This window comes from Kogia breviceps, chromosome 9 (genome assembly GCF_026419965.1).
Source record: "Kogia breviceps isolate mKogBre1 chromosome 9, mKogBre1 haplotype 1, whole genome shotgun sequence".
Taxonomy (NCBI): Eukaryota; Metazoa; Chordata; class Mammalia; order Artiodactyla; family Physeteridae; genus Kogia; species Kogia breviceps.
Window position 1 is genome coordinate 80,973,723 of NC_081318.1, and position 15,935 is coordinate 80,989,657.

Below are 15,935 nucleotides of genomic sequence, written 5' to 3' on the forward strand. Positions count from 1 at the left end.
TATGGGAAAAGAATCTGAAGAGGAATAGACATATGAATATATATGTAACTGAACTAGATTCTGTACACCTACCACAAACAGAATGTTTTAAATCAACTTTACTCCAATAAAAAAGAAGAATTAAATTAAAACAAAAACAAGAAGTAACAAAACAGAAGATTTTGGATGTTTGTTCTGCCACAGCCCACACTAATTTACAATCCAGGAGCCCGTCTTCCACAGTGGGTCTGGTTACCCAGGTAAGCAGAGAGGGACATGAAGGAAATCTTATTGCATGTGCCCATTCTAACAACAGCAACTTTAAAACATGTGTTTACAAGCACTTAATTTTCACAAGGATTGCCAGGGTGTAAATGACACCTGCCCTTAACAAATGTCCTGTGGTAGTTATCGAACAGAAATTCAAAATAGTCAGACTTTCAAAAAGCCAATGTCAACTGTAACTTTTACTCAGTGTTTTAAAAAAATACATGCAAAGATGCTCAACATCTCGAATTATTAGACATATGCAAATCAAAACTACAACAAGGTTTCACCTCGCACAGTCAGAATGGCCATCATCAAAAAGTTTACATACCATAAATGCTAGAGAGGACATGGAGAAAAGGGAACCCTCCTATGCTGTTGGTGAGATGTAAGCTGGTAACAGCCACTATAAAGCACAGTATGGAGATGCCTTTAAAAAGTAAAAATAGAGCTACCATATCATCCAGCAGTCCTACTTCTGGGCGTTCATCTGCAGAAAGCCAGAATTCAAAAAGACAAATGCACCCAAACCCAAACATGCACTGCAGCACTATTTACAATAGCCAAGACATGGAGGCTACCAAAATGTCCATCAACAGATGAATGGATAAGGAAGAAATGGTACATGTACACCATCAAATACTACTCAGAAGTGAAAAAGCATGATCACCTCTAGGTCCATTCCTGTTGCTGCAAATGGCATTATTTCATTCTAAGTGAAGTAAATCAGATAGAAAAAGACAAATATTATATGATATCACTTATAGTGGAATCTAAAAAATGATAGAAATGAACAAATTTATAAAACAGAAACAAACCAATAGATTTCAGATACAATTCAGGCAGAAAGATTTATAAATCTGTTACCAATCACTAAATGTCAACCTGAAAAATTTAAGCAATAAATAACATTGTAATGGTATTAATTCTCCCCCAAATTAACCTACACCAGGTATTAGCAAACTAAACCTGGAGATCACATCCAGCCTATCACCTTCTTTTGTAAATTAAATGGAATGAATGACCCACAAGAAAACCCATAATGAGACGTCACGTCACACCTCTCAACATGGCTATTATTCCAAAGTCTACAAATATGAAATGTTGTTCATGACATGGAGAAGGGATTCCTAGTACACTGTTGATGAGATTGTAAATTAGTATACCCACTATGAAAAGAATATGGAGGTCCTGAAAAAAGCTAAAAGTAGAACTATCGTATTAGCCAACAATTCACTGCTTGGTATATGTCCAAAGAAAATGAAGGCACCAATTTGACAAGATACATGCATCCCAATGTTCATGGCAGCATGATTTGCAATTGCCAACATATGGAAGCAAACTAAATGTCCATCAACAGATGAGTGGATAAGGAAGATGTGATATGTATACACAATAGACTATTACTCAGCCATTAAGAAGGATCAAATTCTGCCACTTGCAACAATGTGGATAGGCCTAGAATATTTATACCTCCTTAAATAAGTTAGAGAAAAACAAATACTCTATGTTCTCACTTCTCTGTAGAATCTAAAAATGCAAGAAAGGAACGTATATAACAAAACAGAAATAGATTCACAGAGAACAAATTAGTGGTTACTGGTGGGGCGAGTAAAGGGGAGAGGGAAAGACAGTAGTTGGTTTCTCTAAATCCAATAGCCCTATGGATGAAATAAACAAGCAAGGATATATAGTACACCACAGGGAAATATAGTCATTATTTTGTAATCACTTTAGTGGAGCATGATCTATAAAAATAGTCAATCCATATATTGTACCCCTGAGACTAATGTAATATTGTAAATCAACTATACTTCAATTTAAATAATCCACAGGGTGGCTGAATGGTTTAAAGAAAGTTCAACTATACTGTGTACAAGACATTCATGTTAACTTCTAATCCATATATAGCATAAAATTGAATGATTGGAAAAAAATTACTCCATGAAAATGATACTTGCCAGACTAGTCTATCATCAGGCAAAAAGACTTGAAGTCAAACCTCTCAAAGTAAAGAAGGTTATCATATAATGATAAATGGATTAATTCATCAAGAAATCATGACATTTATAAATATGTATGTATCCAGCTTTGGAGCCTCTCAACATATAAATAATATATTAACCCACGTGAAGGGGAAAATGTGCAGAAATAAAATAATGGTAAGAAACATTGATACCCAACTTTCAACACCGTATAGATCATCCGGACAGAATATCAATCAGGAAACACTGAACGTGAACACACACTTGATATCAAATGAACCTAACATACATCTACAGTATATTCCACTCAACAGCAGCAAACTTTCCATTCTTCTGAAGTACACATAGAACATTGCCTAGGGTAGATCCTATGTTAAGCCACAAAACAAGTCTTCAAAAATCCAAGAATATTGAAATCATATCAAGGATCATTTACAAACACAATGATATGAAACTGAAATTCAATATTAAAAAGAGTAATTGAAAATTCAAGAACACTTAGAAATTGAACAATAAGCTTCTGGGAGCTTCCCTGGTGGCACAGTGGTTGAGAATCCCCCTGTTAATGCAGGGGACATGGGTTCGAGCCCTGGTCTGGGAAGACCCCACATGCCACGGAGCAACTAAGGCCGTGCACAACAACTACTGAGCCTGTGCTCTAGAGCCCATGAGCCAGAACTACTGAGCCCATGTGCCACAACTATGGAAGCCCACACGTCTACAGCCCATGCTCCACAACGAGAGAAGCCGCTGCAATGAGAAGCCCGTGCACTGCAACAGAGAGTAGCCCCTGCTCTCCACAACTAGAGAAAGCCCATGCACAGAAATGAACACCCAACACAGCCAAAAATAAATAAATAAAATGAGTCAATGTATATTAAAAAATAAGCTCCTGAATAGCCAATGCATACAGGAATAAATCAAAAGGGAAATTTAAACGAAATCTTAAAGCAAACAAAATTGGAAACACAAAGTACCTAAATTTATGGAATACAGGAAGAAGACTGCAATTCAAAGAGTTATGTTTACAGTAATAAATACATATATTTTCAAAGAATTCTTGAGAGGAGATGAAGATGATAGAGTAGGAAGATACTGAGCTCCCCTCCTGCCATGGACACACCCAAATTACAACAACTTACACGGAAATTATCCCTGAAGACTAGCAGGGAACATTTTCCACAACTGAAGATACAAGGAAGGAGAAACCACAAGGCAGGTAGGAGGACTGGAAACACAGTCTAACTGGAACCCACACGTGGAGCACAGTGACCCACAGCTGGAAGATATCACAATTGTATAGGTCCTCCACATGGACGGAAGGGTCTGAGGCTGGCATCAGTCTGCTTAGCCCAGGGTTCCTGCCCTGGAAGAAAAGAACACAAGAGGTCTGGCTTTGAAAACTTGCAGGGCTTAATTTCAGGAAAGCTGGAGACTAAAGAAAACTGAGAATTTGCTCTCATAAGGCACACACAAATCTCACATGTTCTCAGTCCCTGTGCAGAGCCAGTAGTGTGAAAGACACCTGTGTCAGACCCACTTGCTAATCTTGGAGAGCTTCTTGGAAAGGCAAGAGACAGCTGGGACTCCCGCTAGGAACTGAGACATTGGCAAGCAACATTTTAGAGTCTTCCCTGGAACTGATTAGAATCAGGGGCCTGCCCCATTTACCACCATGCCCATAGCACTCCTGCACCAGAAGGCCTCACAACCGGACACACTGGGGGCCTACTCTGTCTGCCTGTGCACCTGCAGCACCACACAGCCACCCATAATGGAGGACTGCCTTGGCTATCAGCACACCCACAGCAATCACATACTGCAGAGGCTGACAGCCATTTAGGTCAGTGTCCAACACCGCCTACCAGCTTGTCTACAGCAGTTGGCCCTGCTGTAAGAGAAAGGTGTGTGCAACCCACACAGGGGACACGCCTGGAGCATGTGGCTCTGCTAGCCAGAAGACAATGTGCTGCTGGGCCCTATCAGTCATCTCCTATATAAGGCCACTTCTCTTAGACCGGGGAATGTAACAACTTGAACCTAATGAATAGAAATGCACAGAGAATTAGGAAACATAAGGAAATAGAGGAATATGTTACAAATGAAATAACAAGACATGACATCAGAAAAAGAACTGAATAAAACAGGGATAAGCATTCTTCCCAATAAAAAAAGTGTTCACAGTAATGATTATAAAGATGCTCACCTAAGTCAGAAGAATAATAGATAGACATAGTGAGAACTTCAACAAAGAGTAATATGTCATAGGTCAAAAAGAACCAGAGTGAACAATACAATAAAAGACATTAAACACACACACACACACACACACACACACACACACACACACACACACACACGAGAGAGAAGCCACATTATATTATATGATACAGAAGAATAGGTCAGTGAAATGGAAAACAGAGTAATGAAAATCACCCAAACTAAATAGCACAAAGAAAACACAACTAAGACTATAGGTAAAGAGACCTCTGGAACAACATCAAGAATATTAACATGAACATTGCAGGGGGCCCAGAATGAGGAGAAGAGAGAAACGGGCAGAGAACTTATTAGAAAATATAGTAACTGATAACTTTCCTAACCTGGGGAAGGAAACACACTTCCAGGTCCAGGAAGCACAGAGTCCCAAACAAGATAAAGACAAACAGGTCCACATCAAGACATATAATAAAGCACCAATAATTTTAAAATTTAAAGAGAGATCACAGAAGCAGTGAAATAAAAGGGTCTAGTTATGTTCAAGGTATTCCCAGCAGACTTCTCAGCAGAATTTTCAGACTAGGAAGGAATGATAGGGTATATTCAGTGAGCTAAAAAGAAAAAAGTCTACATCAGAAATATTCTCCCAGCAAGATTATGATTCAGAATGGAAGGAGAGGGCTTCCCTGATGGCACAGTGGTTGAAAATCTGCCTGCCAATGCAGGGGACATGGGTTCAATCCCTTATCCAGGAAGATCTCACATGCCACAGAATAACTAAGGCTGTGTGCCACAACTACTGAGCCTGTGCTCTAGAGCTCATGAACCACAACTACTGAGCCCACGAGCCACAACTACTGAAGCTTGAGCACCTAGTCCATGTTCCACGACAAGAAGAGCCACCGCAATGAGAAGCCTGTGTACCACAACGAAGAGTAGCCTCCACTTGTCACAACTAGAGAAAAGACCACGTACTGCAATGAACACCTAACGCAGCCAAAAATAAATAAATGAATAAATTTATGGAAAAAAAGGAATTGAAGGAGAGATCAAGTTTCCCAGATTAGCAAATCTAAAAGAGTTCATCACTAATAAACCAGCCTTATACGCAATGTTGAGGGAATTTACTTAAGCTTAAAAGAAGTCTCACTAATTATTGATAGTAACAAGAAAGCAAACAAAAGTAAAAATCTCACTGCAAAGTATACATAGTGCAAGGGCAGTAGATCAAACATTTATTACGCTTCTGTAAAGAATATAAGACAATAGTAGTATGATTTTTTTTTTAAAGAGAGGGCCCAAATAAATTAGAAATGAAAGCAATGATGTCACAACAGACACCACAGAAATACAAAGTATCCTAAGATACACACAGGGTAACTCAGGGCTCAGACTGGACAGAGCTCACTCTCCATTCCCCTGTACATGAGTTACACGAGCCTCAGGAACTGAGGAGGGGGTACTTGAGGGGAGGCACAAGATAGAAGATGTTAGGCATTAAAATGACTGTATTTATGTTAAACGTGCCTGAACTACATTCACATGAGATGGTTTTGTCCTGTATGTACATCGGCACCTTTAGTCTGCACTGCAGATCATTGGCTTCACCACCTCCACTGACACCATTAGCTTCACCTGCTGTGGACCGTCTCCTATAGGATTTCCATAACCACAAAGCATCGATGCTTCACAGGTCCCAGAGTCTGTGAGACTCCACTCAGAGTCTCAACTGCACTCAGAGCTGTAGTGTCACAACAGAGACTCCACTCTTGGAGGGCACACAACAGTACTGTTCACATCAGGACCCAAGGGAAGGAGCAGTGATGCCATAGGAGACTGAGCAGACCTACCTGCTAGTTTTAGAGGGTCTCCTGCTGAGGCGGGGGGGGTGGATGTGGCTCACCGTGGGGACAAGGACACTGGTAGCAGAAGTTCTGGGAAGTCCTCCTCGGCGTGAGCCCTCCTACAGTCCACCATTAGCCCCACCAAAGAACCAGGTGGGCTCCAGTGCTGGGTCACCTCAGTCCAAACAACCAACAGAGAGGGAACTCAGCCCCATGCATCAGCAGACAAGTGGATTAAAGTTTTATTGAGCTCTGCCCACCAAAGCAACACCCAGCTCTACCCACCACCAGTCCCTCACATCAGAAATGTTGCACAAGCCTCTAAGATAGGCTCATCCACCAGAGGGCAGACAGCAGAAGCAAGAAGAACTACAATTGTGTAGCCTGTGGAAGGAAAACCACACTCACAGAAAGACAGACAAAATGAAAAGGCAGAGGACTTTGTACCAGATGAAGGAACAAGATAAAACCCCAGAGAAACAACTAAATGGGGTGGAGATAGGCAACCTTCCAAAAAAGAATTCAGAATAATGATAGTGAAGATGATCCAAGACCTGGAAAAAGAATGGAGGCAAAGATCGAGAAGATGCAAGAAATGCTTAACAAAGACGGAAGAATTAAAGAACAAACAGAGATGAACAGTACAACAACTGAAATGAAAAATACACTAGAAGGAATCAATAGCCGAATAACTGAGGCAGAAGAACAGGCAAGTGACCTGGAAGACAGAAAGGTAGAATTCACTGCTGTGGAACAGAATAAAGAAAAAAGAATGAAAAGAAATGAAGATAGCCTGAGAGACCTCTGGGATAACATTAAATGCAACAACATTGGCATTATAGGGGTCCCAGAAGGAGGAGAGAGAGAGAAAGGACCCAAGAAAATATTTGAAGAGCTTATAGTTGAAATCTTCCCTAGCATGGGAAAGGAAATAGCCAACCAAGTCCAGGAAGCACAGAGAGTCCCAGGCAGGATAAACCCAAGGAGAAAAATGCTGAGACACATAGTAATCAAATTGGCAAAAATTAAAGACAAAGAAAAATTACTGAAGGCAACAAGGGAAAAATGACAAATAACATACAAGGGAACTCCCATAAGGTTAATAGCTGGTTTCTCAGCAGAAAATCTACAAACCAGAAGGGAGTGGCATGATATATTTAAAGTGATGAAAGGGAAGAACCTACAACCAAGAGAACTCTAACCAGCAAGGATCTCAGTCAGATTCGATGGAGAAATTAAAAGCTTTACAGACAAGCAAAAGCTAAGAGATCAGCACCACCAAAGCAGCTCTACAACAAATGCTAAAGGAACTTCTCTAAGTGGGAAACACAAGAGAAGAAAAGGATCTACAAAAACAAACCCATAACAATTAAGAAAATAGTAATAGGAACATACATATCAATATTTACCTTAAATGTGAATGGATTATATGCTCCATCCGAAAGACACAGGCTTGCTGAATGGATACAAAAAACAAGATCCATATATATGCTGTCTATAAGAGACCCATTTCAGACCTAGGGACACATACAGACTGAAAGTGAGGGGATGGAAAAGGATATTCCATGCAAATGAAAATAAAAAGAAAGCTGGAGTAGCAATACTCATATCAGATAAAATAGACTTTAAAATAAAGAATGTTACAAGAGACAAGGAAGGACATTACATAATGATCAAGGGATCAATCCAAGAAGAAGATATAACAATTATAAATATATAGGTACCTAACATAGGAGCACCTCAATACATAAGGAAACTGCTAACAGCTGTAAAAGAGGAAATTGACAGTAACACAATAATAGCAGGGGACTTTAACAATTTACTTACACCAATGGAGATCATCCAGACAGAAAATTAATAAAGAAACATAAGCTTTAAATGACACAATAGACCAAATAGATTTTATTGATATTTATAGGACATTTCATCCAAAAACAGCAGATTACACATTCTTCTCAACTGCACACAGAACATTCTCCAGGATAGATCACATCTTGGATCACAAATAAAGGCTCAGTAAATATAAGACAACTGAAATCATATCAAGCATCTGTTCCAACTACAAGGCTATAAGATTAGAAATTAATTACAGGGAAAAAACATAAAAAACGACAAACACATGGAGGCTAAACAATACGTTACTATATAACCAAGAGATCACTGAAGAAACACAAGAGGAAATCAAAAACTAACTAGAGACAAATGACAACAAAAACATGACGATCCAAAACCTATGGGATGCAGCAAAAGCAGTTCTAAGAGGGAAGATTACAGCACTACAAGCCTACCTCAAGAAACAAGAAAAATCTCAAATAAAAAATCTAACCTTACACCTAAAGGAACTAGAGAAAGAAGAACAAAGCCCAAAGTTAGTAAAAGGAAAGAAATCATAAAGATCAGGGTAGAAATAAATGAACTAGAAACAAAGAAAACAACAGCAAAGATCAATAAAACTAAAAGCTGGTTCTTTGAGAAGACAAACAAAAATGATAAACCTTTAGCCAGAATCAAGAAAAAGAGGGAGAGGACTCAAATCAATAAAATTAGAAATGAGAAAGGAGAAGTTGCAACAGACACCACAGAAATACAAAGCATCCTAAGAGACTACTACAAGCAACTCTATGCCAATAAAGTGGACAACCTGGAAGAAATGGACAAATTCTTAGAAAGGTATAACCTTCCAAGACTGAACCGGGAAGAAATAGAAAATACGAACAGACCAATCACAAGTAATGGAATTGAAACTGTGATTAAAAATCTTCCAGCCAACAAAAGTCCAGAACCAGATAGCATCAGAGGTGAATTCTATCAAACATTTAGACAAGAGCTAACACCCAACCTTCTCAAATTCTTCAGAAATTTGCAGGGGAAGGAACACTTCCAAATTATTTCTATGAGGGCACCATCACCCTGATACCGAAACCAGACAACAATACTACAAAAAAGAAAATTATAGACCAATATCCCTGATGAATATAGATGTAAAAATCCTCAACAAAATACTAGCAAACAGAATTAGACAACACATTAAAAGGATCATACAGCATGTTCAGGTGGGGTTTATCCCGAGGATGCAAGGATTCTGCAATATACACAAATCAATCAATGTGACACACCATATTAACAAATTGTAGAATAAAAATATGATCACCTCAATAGATGCAGGAAAAGCTTTTGACAAAACCCAACGTGGATTTATGATAAAAAGTCTCCAGAAAGTGAGCAGAGATGGAATCTACTTCAACATATTAAAGGCCATATTTGACAAACTCACAGCAAACATCATTCTCAATGGTGAAAAACTAAAAGCATTTCCTCTAAGATCAGGAACAAGACAAGGATTTCCACTCTCACCACTATTGTTCAGCATAGTTTTGGAAGTCCTAGACACCAATCAGAGAAGAAAAATAAAAGGAATACAAATTGGAAAAGAAGAAGTAAAATTGTCACTGTTTGCAAATGACACGATACTATACATAATGAATCCTAAAGATGCCACCAGAAAACCACTAGAGCTAATCAATGAATTTGGTAAAGTTGCAGGATACAAAATTAATGCACAGAAATCACTTGCTTTCCTATGCACTAACAATGAAAGATCAGAAAGAGAAATTAATGAAACAATCCCATTCACCACTGCAACAACAAAAAAATAAAATACGTAGGAATGAACTTACCTAAGGAGGTAAAAGACCTGTACTCAGAAAACTATAAGACACTGCTGAAAGAAATCAAAGATGATATAAACAGATGGAGGTATAAACCATGTTCTTGGTTTAGAAGAACCAATATTGTGAAAATGACCATACTACCCAAAGCAATCTACAGATTCAATGAAATCCCTATCCTAGAACAAAAGAATCCTAAAATTTGTATGGAGATGCAAAAGACCCCGAATAGCCAAAGCAGTCTTGAGGGAAATTAAAAGAGCTGGAGGAATCAGACTTCCTGACTTCAGACTACACTACAAAGCTACAGTAATCAAGACTATATGGTACCGGCACAAAAACAGAAATATAGATCAATGGAGCAGGATAGAAAGTCCAGAGATAAACCTTCATCTATGACAAAGGAGGCAAGGATATACAATGGAGAAAAGACAGTCTCTTCAGTAATTGGTACTGGGAAAACTGGCCAGCTACATGTAAAAGAATGAAATTAGAAGACTCCCTAACACCATACACAAAAATAAACTCAAAATGGATTAGAGACGTAAATGCAAGACAAGACACTATAAAACTCTTAAAGGAAAACATAGGCAGAACACTCTATGCCATAAATCACAGCAAGATCCTTTTTGACCCACCTCCTAGAGAAATGGAAATAAAAACAAAAATAAACAAGTGGGACCTAATGAAACTTAAAAGCTTTTGCACAGCAAAGGAAAACATAAACAAGATGAAAAGACAACCCTCAGATTGGGAGAAAATATTTTCAAATGAAGCAAAAGACAAAGGATTAATCTCCAAAACGTACAAGCAGCTCATGTAGCTCAACATCACAAAAACAAAGAACCCAATCCAAAAATGGGCAGAAGACTTAAATAGACATTTCTCCAAAGAAGGTATACAGATTGCCAAAAAACACGTGAAAGGATGCTGAACATCACTAATCATTAGAGAAATGCAAATCAAAACTACAGTGAGGTATCACCTTACAACAGTCAGAATGGCAATCATCAAAGAATGTACAAACAATAAATGCTGGAGAGGCATTTATTGGAGAAAAGAGAACTCTCTTGCACTGTTGGTGGGAATGTAAATTGTTATAGCCACTATGGAGAACAGTATGGAGGTTCCTTAAAAAACTAAAAATAGAAGTACCATATGACCCAGCAATCTAAGTACTGGGCATTTACCCTGAGAAAACCACAATTCAAAAAGAGTCATGTACAACAATGTTCATTGCAGCTCTATTTACAATAGCCAGGACATGGAAGCAACCTAAGTGTCCATTGGCAGATGAATGGATAAAGAAAATCTGGCACATATATAAAATGGACTATTACTCAGCCATAAAAAGAAACGAAACTGAGTTATCTGTGGTGAGGTGGATGGATTTAGAGTCTGTCCTACACAGTGAAGTAAGTCAGAAAGAGGAAAACAAGTACCATATGCTAACGCAGATATATGAAATCTAAAGGAGAAGCAAGTTTATGAAGAACCTAGGGGAAGAACAGGGTTAAGGACACAGACGTAGAGAAAGGACTTGAGGACACAGGCAGGGGGAAGGGTAAGCTGGGACAAAGTGAGAGAGTGACAAGGACATATATACATTACCAAATGTAACATCGATAGCTACTGGGAAGCAGCCACATAGCACACGGAGACCAGCTCGATGTTTTGTGACCACCTAAAGGGGTGGGATACGGAGGGTGGGAGGGAGATGCAAGAGGGAGGAGATATGGTGATATATGTATATGTATAGCTGATTCACTTTGTTATACAGAACAAACTAACACACAACAGTAAAACAATTATACTCCAATAAAGATGTAAATGAAAAAAAAGAAAGCCCAGAGATAAACCTACACAGCTATGGTCCACTAATCTATGACAAAGGAGGCAAGGAAATACAATGGAGAAAAGACAGTCTCTTCAATAAGTGGTGCTGGGAAAAATGGACAGCTACATGGAAAAGAATGAAATTAGAACACTGCATAATACCATACACAAAAATAAATTCAAAATGGATTAGAGACCTTAATTTAAGACCAGAGAGTATAAAACTCTTAGAGGAAAACATAGGAAGAATTTTCTGACATAAATCACAGCAAGATCTTTTTTGTTCCACCTCCTAGAGTAATGTGATAAAAAAGAAAAATAAACAAATGAGACTTAATGAAATGTAAAAGCTTTTGCAAAGCAAAGGAAACTACAAACAAGATGAAAAGACAACCCTCAGAATCGGATAAAATATTTGCAAATGAATCAACGGACAAAGGATTAACCTCCAATACATATAAACAGCTCATGCAGCTCAATATTTAAAAGAAACAACCCAATACAAAAATGGGCAGAAGGTCTAAATAGACATTTCTTCCAAGAAGACACAGAGATGGCCAAGAAGCACATGAAAAGCTGCTCAACATCACTAATTATTAGAGAAATGCAAATGAAAACTACAATGAGGTATCACCACACACCTGTTAGAAGGGGCATCATCAGAAAATCTACAAACAACAAATGCTGGAGAGGGTGTGGGGAAAAGGAACCCTCTTCCACTATTGGTGGGAATGTAAATTGATACAGTCACTATGGAGAACAGTATGGAGGTTCCTTAAAAAACTAAAAATAGAATTACCATATGATCCAGCAATCCCACTACTGAGCATATACCCAGAGAAAACCATAAATCAAAAAGACACATTCACCAAAATGTTCCTTGAAGCACTGTTTACAATAGCCAGGTAATGGAAGCAACCTAAATGCCCACAGAGAGACCAATGTTTAAAGATGTGGTACATATATACAATGGAATATTACTCAGCCATAAAAAGGAATGAAATTGGATCATTTGTGGAGACGTCAATGGATCTAGAGACTGTCGTACAGTGTGAAGTAAGTCAGAAAGGGGAAAACAAATATTGTATACTAATGCATATTAGTGTGGAACCTAGAAAAATAATACAGATGAAATGGTTTGCAGGGCAGAAATAGAGACACAGATGTAGAGAACAAGCGTATAGACACCAAGGGGGGAAAGCCGTGGGGGTGGTGGTGGTGGGAGTAATTGGGAGATTGGGGTTGACATGTATACACTTATATGTATAAAATACATAACCAATAAGAACCTGCTGTATAAAAAAATAAAGTAAAATTCAAAAAATTAAATAAAATTATAAAAATAAAATAGAAAAAAGTTCTTTCCTTCCCATAGATGTATTTATATGAATGAATTATTTCCATGCTTATATCTATAAATACAAAAAAGAGGAATAAAACCTACCTCGAACTAAAAAAGAAAAAAAGAAAAAAGAACAGAACCCACCAGTTACACAGAGGAAAACCCTATCAGGACACTTGCTCCAGTGGTAAACAATTCTGAAGTTGGTCAGAGGTGGGGAATCGTCTCCCATGCAGCCAGCAGCCCCCTCGCAAGCAGCGTCCTCATTGCAAAGCTGGGGGACCGTGTCGAGGCGTCCCTGAGTAAACGTGAGCTGACCCCCAGGCCAGCTGCTGCTGAACTGTTCCCACCCTTCCCAGGTAAAACACCTGAATGTGTGCAAGGACTTGGAAACCTAGAGGAAGGGCCGTGGGGCCACACCAGCCACAGCACGCAGGCCGACTTGGGGCCTGCAGGCCAGCCAGGATGGTCCTGGCCCCAGGCGCTCTTCTGGAAGCTTTCCATCTCCCTGCCTGACGTACCCCTCCTGTCCCGGCCCCCACTGCTGTTTTCCTTCCTCACCTCTGCCCGGGGAGAAATTCCAGCGGCAGGTATGTGTGACACATCTCTTCTTTAGCAGGTGGCAGCCCGGCAACTCCTGCAGAAAGTCCAGCAGAGCTCCACTCACACCGGGCCACTCACAGAGCCGTGGGCCCTACTCCCTCCCACCAGCCCAGCCCCGAGACTGCTGACGGGACAGAGAATATGGCGTCAGGCACAGCTGCAGGTGCTCTTGCTGCCTGGAGCGGTGTTTATACTGACCTCAGCCCAGGCACACCTGGGGAGGGCTGGCCGGCCGGGTCAGGCTGCTCAGGTCAGCCAATCCTCGCCCCTCAGGGGCTCACAGTTGCAGAAAATGGGCCTTGCTGCACCGGCCAGTTACAAGGAACAGGTGGAGGTCCTGAGGGTCCGGATAGGCAAGGAGCTGCATCTCTTGCTTGTTTTCTAATCATTTTGTCTAGTCCATGAGTGGGAAACAACTTCAAGAAGACCCTCTCCTAATGAGAGGAACCCAGGAGTCAGGGAGAGGAGCGGTGATGGGTGAAAACAGAGACCTGGTGCCCCAGCTGCAGTGGAAGCCTCTGGAAGACCCGGTAGAAGGAGGCCACACAGAGTGAAGCCCAGGGTCACAGACCTGTCCCAGAGCTGCTGTTTGTTAATTCACGTCCTGCTCTGAGGTGCTTTGTGTCAACTCTGACCAACAGGTAAGCTGGAGGTGCTCTGAAATGAGGGCTATGTGCACAGTTCCTGTGTGCCCAGCCTTGCCGGGGTGCCTGCCCAGGTGAGCTCCATATCCTGGGAGGGGCCTGACCACGAGAGCCCCGTGGGATGCTGGGTACCTGCTCAGCTGAGCTCCATACCCTGGGAGGGACCTGACCACGAGAGCCCCGTGGGATGCTGGGTACCAGCTCAGCTGAGCTCCATATCCTGGGAGGGGCCTGACCACGAGAGCCCCATGGGCTGCTGGGTACCTGCTCAGCTGAGCTCTGAGCGCCCCGCGTGCTGGGAGGGGGCCGTGTGTATGAGCGTCCTCTCTGTGCAGCCTGCACAGAGTTGCTTAGCAACTTCCCTGTGGGCAGTGCTGGGATGGAATGAGGACAACGAGATGCCACGGACCCCCTGAACCCCTGTCCATCCTGAGTGATGAGGTGAGTAGGCGGGTGCTGGTCACTGGGCTGCGTGAGGGAGGCCTCACGGGTATCTCTTGTGCCTTCCACCTGACACCACACAAGCCTCCCCAGGACAGAGCAGACAGCCTGCCTGGGGCAGGTGGGAGCTCCTGGTGACCCTGCAGGGGACATGAGAGGGACGGACCTGGCAGGAGGGGAAGGGAGGCCAGGCAGAGCCTTGGGACCGAGGGGTCCTTTCTGGGTCTGAGCTGGGAGTGGACGTGCAGGTGGTGAGTGTGATCCAGGAAAGCTGCCCTGGTGACGTGAGGCTGAACGTGCTTCAGTGACAAGCTTTCCGGATGATCCCAGAACAGGATAGTGAGACAGATCCTGTTAGAAGAAGGTGAGTGAGTCCCCCCAGGAGGAGGCTCTGTGAGCTGGCCCCGGGAGGGGGTGAAGGGAATAGGTGTGGAACCTGCGGGGAGTGGGCAGTCCCCCTGGGCGGGCGGCAGGTGCAGACCCCACTCCGTGGTCCCACAGCTGTACTTCCGGCTGGATTACTTGGCTTCTCGGAGCCTCAGCTTCCTGGTCCGCTCGTGGGGTGATGGTAGCACGGACTGACTAGTAATTTGCTCAGAACAGGGTAGGAAGGGGTCTAATGGAAAATCCACAGAACACCGTCAGTATGGGAATCACGGGCCCTGTTTCCCGCAGGTCTGTCTTCAGGATCAGGTGAGCAATTCTGAGCAGACTTGCAGCAGAGCCTGGGGATGGGCTCCGTTTGGTGGGTCTCCCTGTTTCCTGAATCTCGGAAGGAGCAACTCCAGCGGGCAGTGGCAGCTTCATCCCACACATGGAAGCATCCAGACCTCAAGGCCCAGCAGCCCCAGAGCCCTGTGTCTGGGCCCCCGGGAGGCAGACGGGACAGGCCGGTGTCCTCCTTGCCCTCTTCCTGCCCAGAACATTCGAGGTCCAGGCCGTCATTAGGGAGAAGCAGGGATGGGTGTGTCCCATGTGGGAAGAGGACACGGAGCAGAGTGTGTGCGTGGAAGTCCACACCGGGAATGTGGGTCGGTGGGCCGCGGGCTCTGGGAGGTGCAGACGGGGGGCCTGAGGAAGCAGGGTGGGGCCGGCTGTCCTGGGGG

General features: G+C 42.0%; 1 long non-coding RNA gene across 1 annotated transcript; it reads left to right on the forward strand.

The window, feature by feature from the left end:
- The first annotated feature begins 14,774 nt into the window (after positions 1–14,774).
- LOC136794794 (uncharacterized) lies at positions 14,775–15,583 on the forward strand. Its single transcript, XR_010842002.1, has 3 exons — positions 14,775–14,829; positions 15,078–15,193; positions 15,505–15,583. It is a non-coding gene; the product is annotated as an uncharacterized lncRNA (long non-coding RNA).
- Positions 15,584–15,935: the final 352 nt, after the last annotated feature.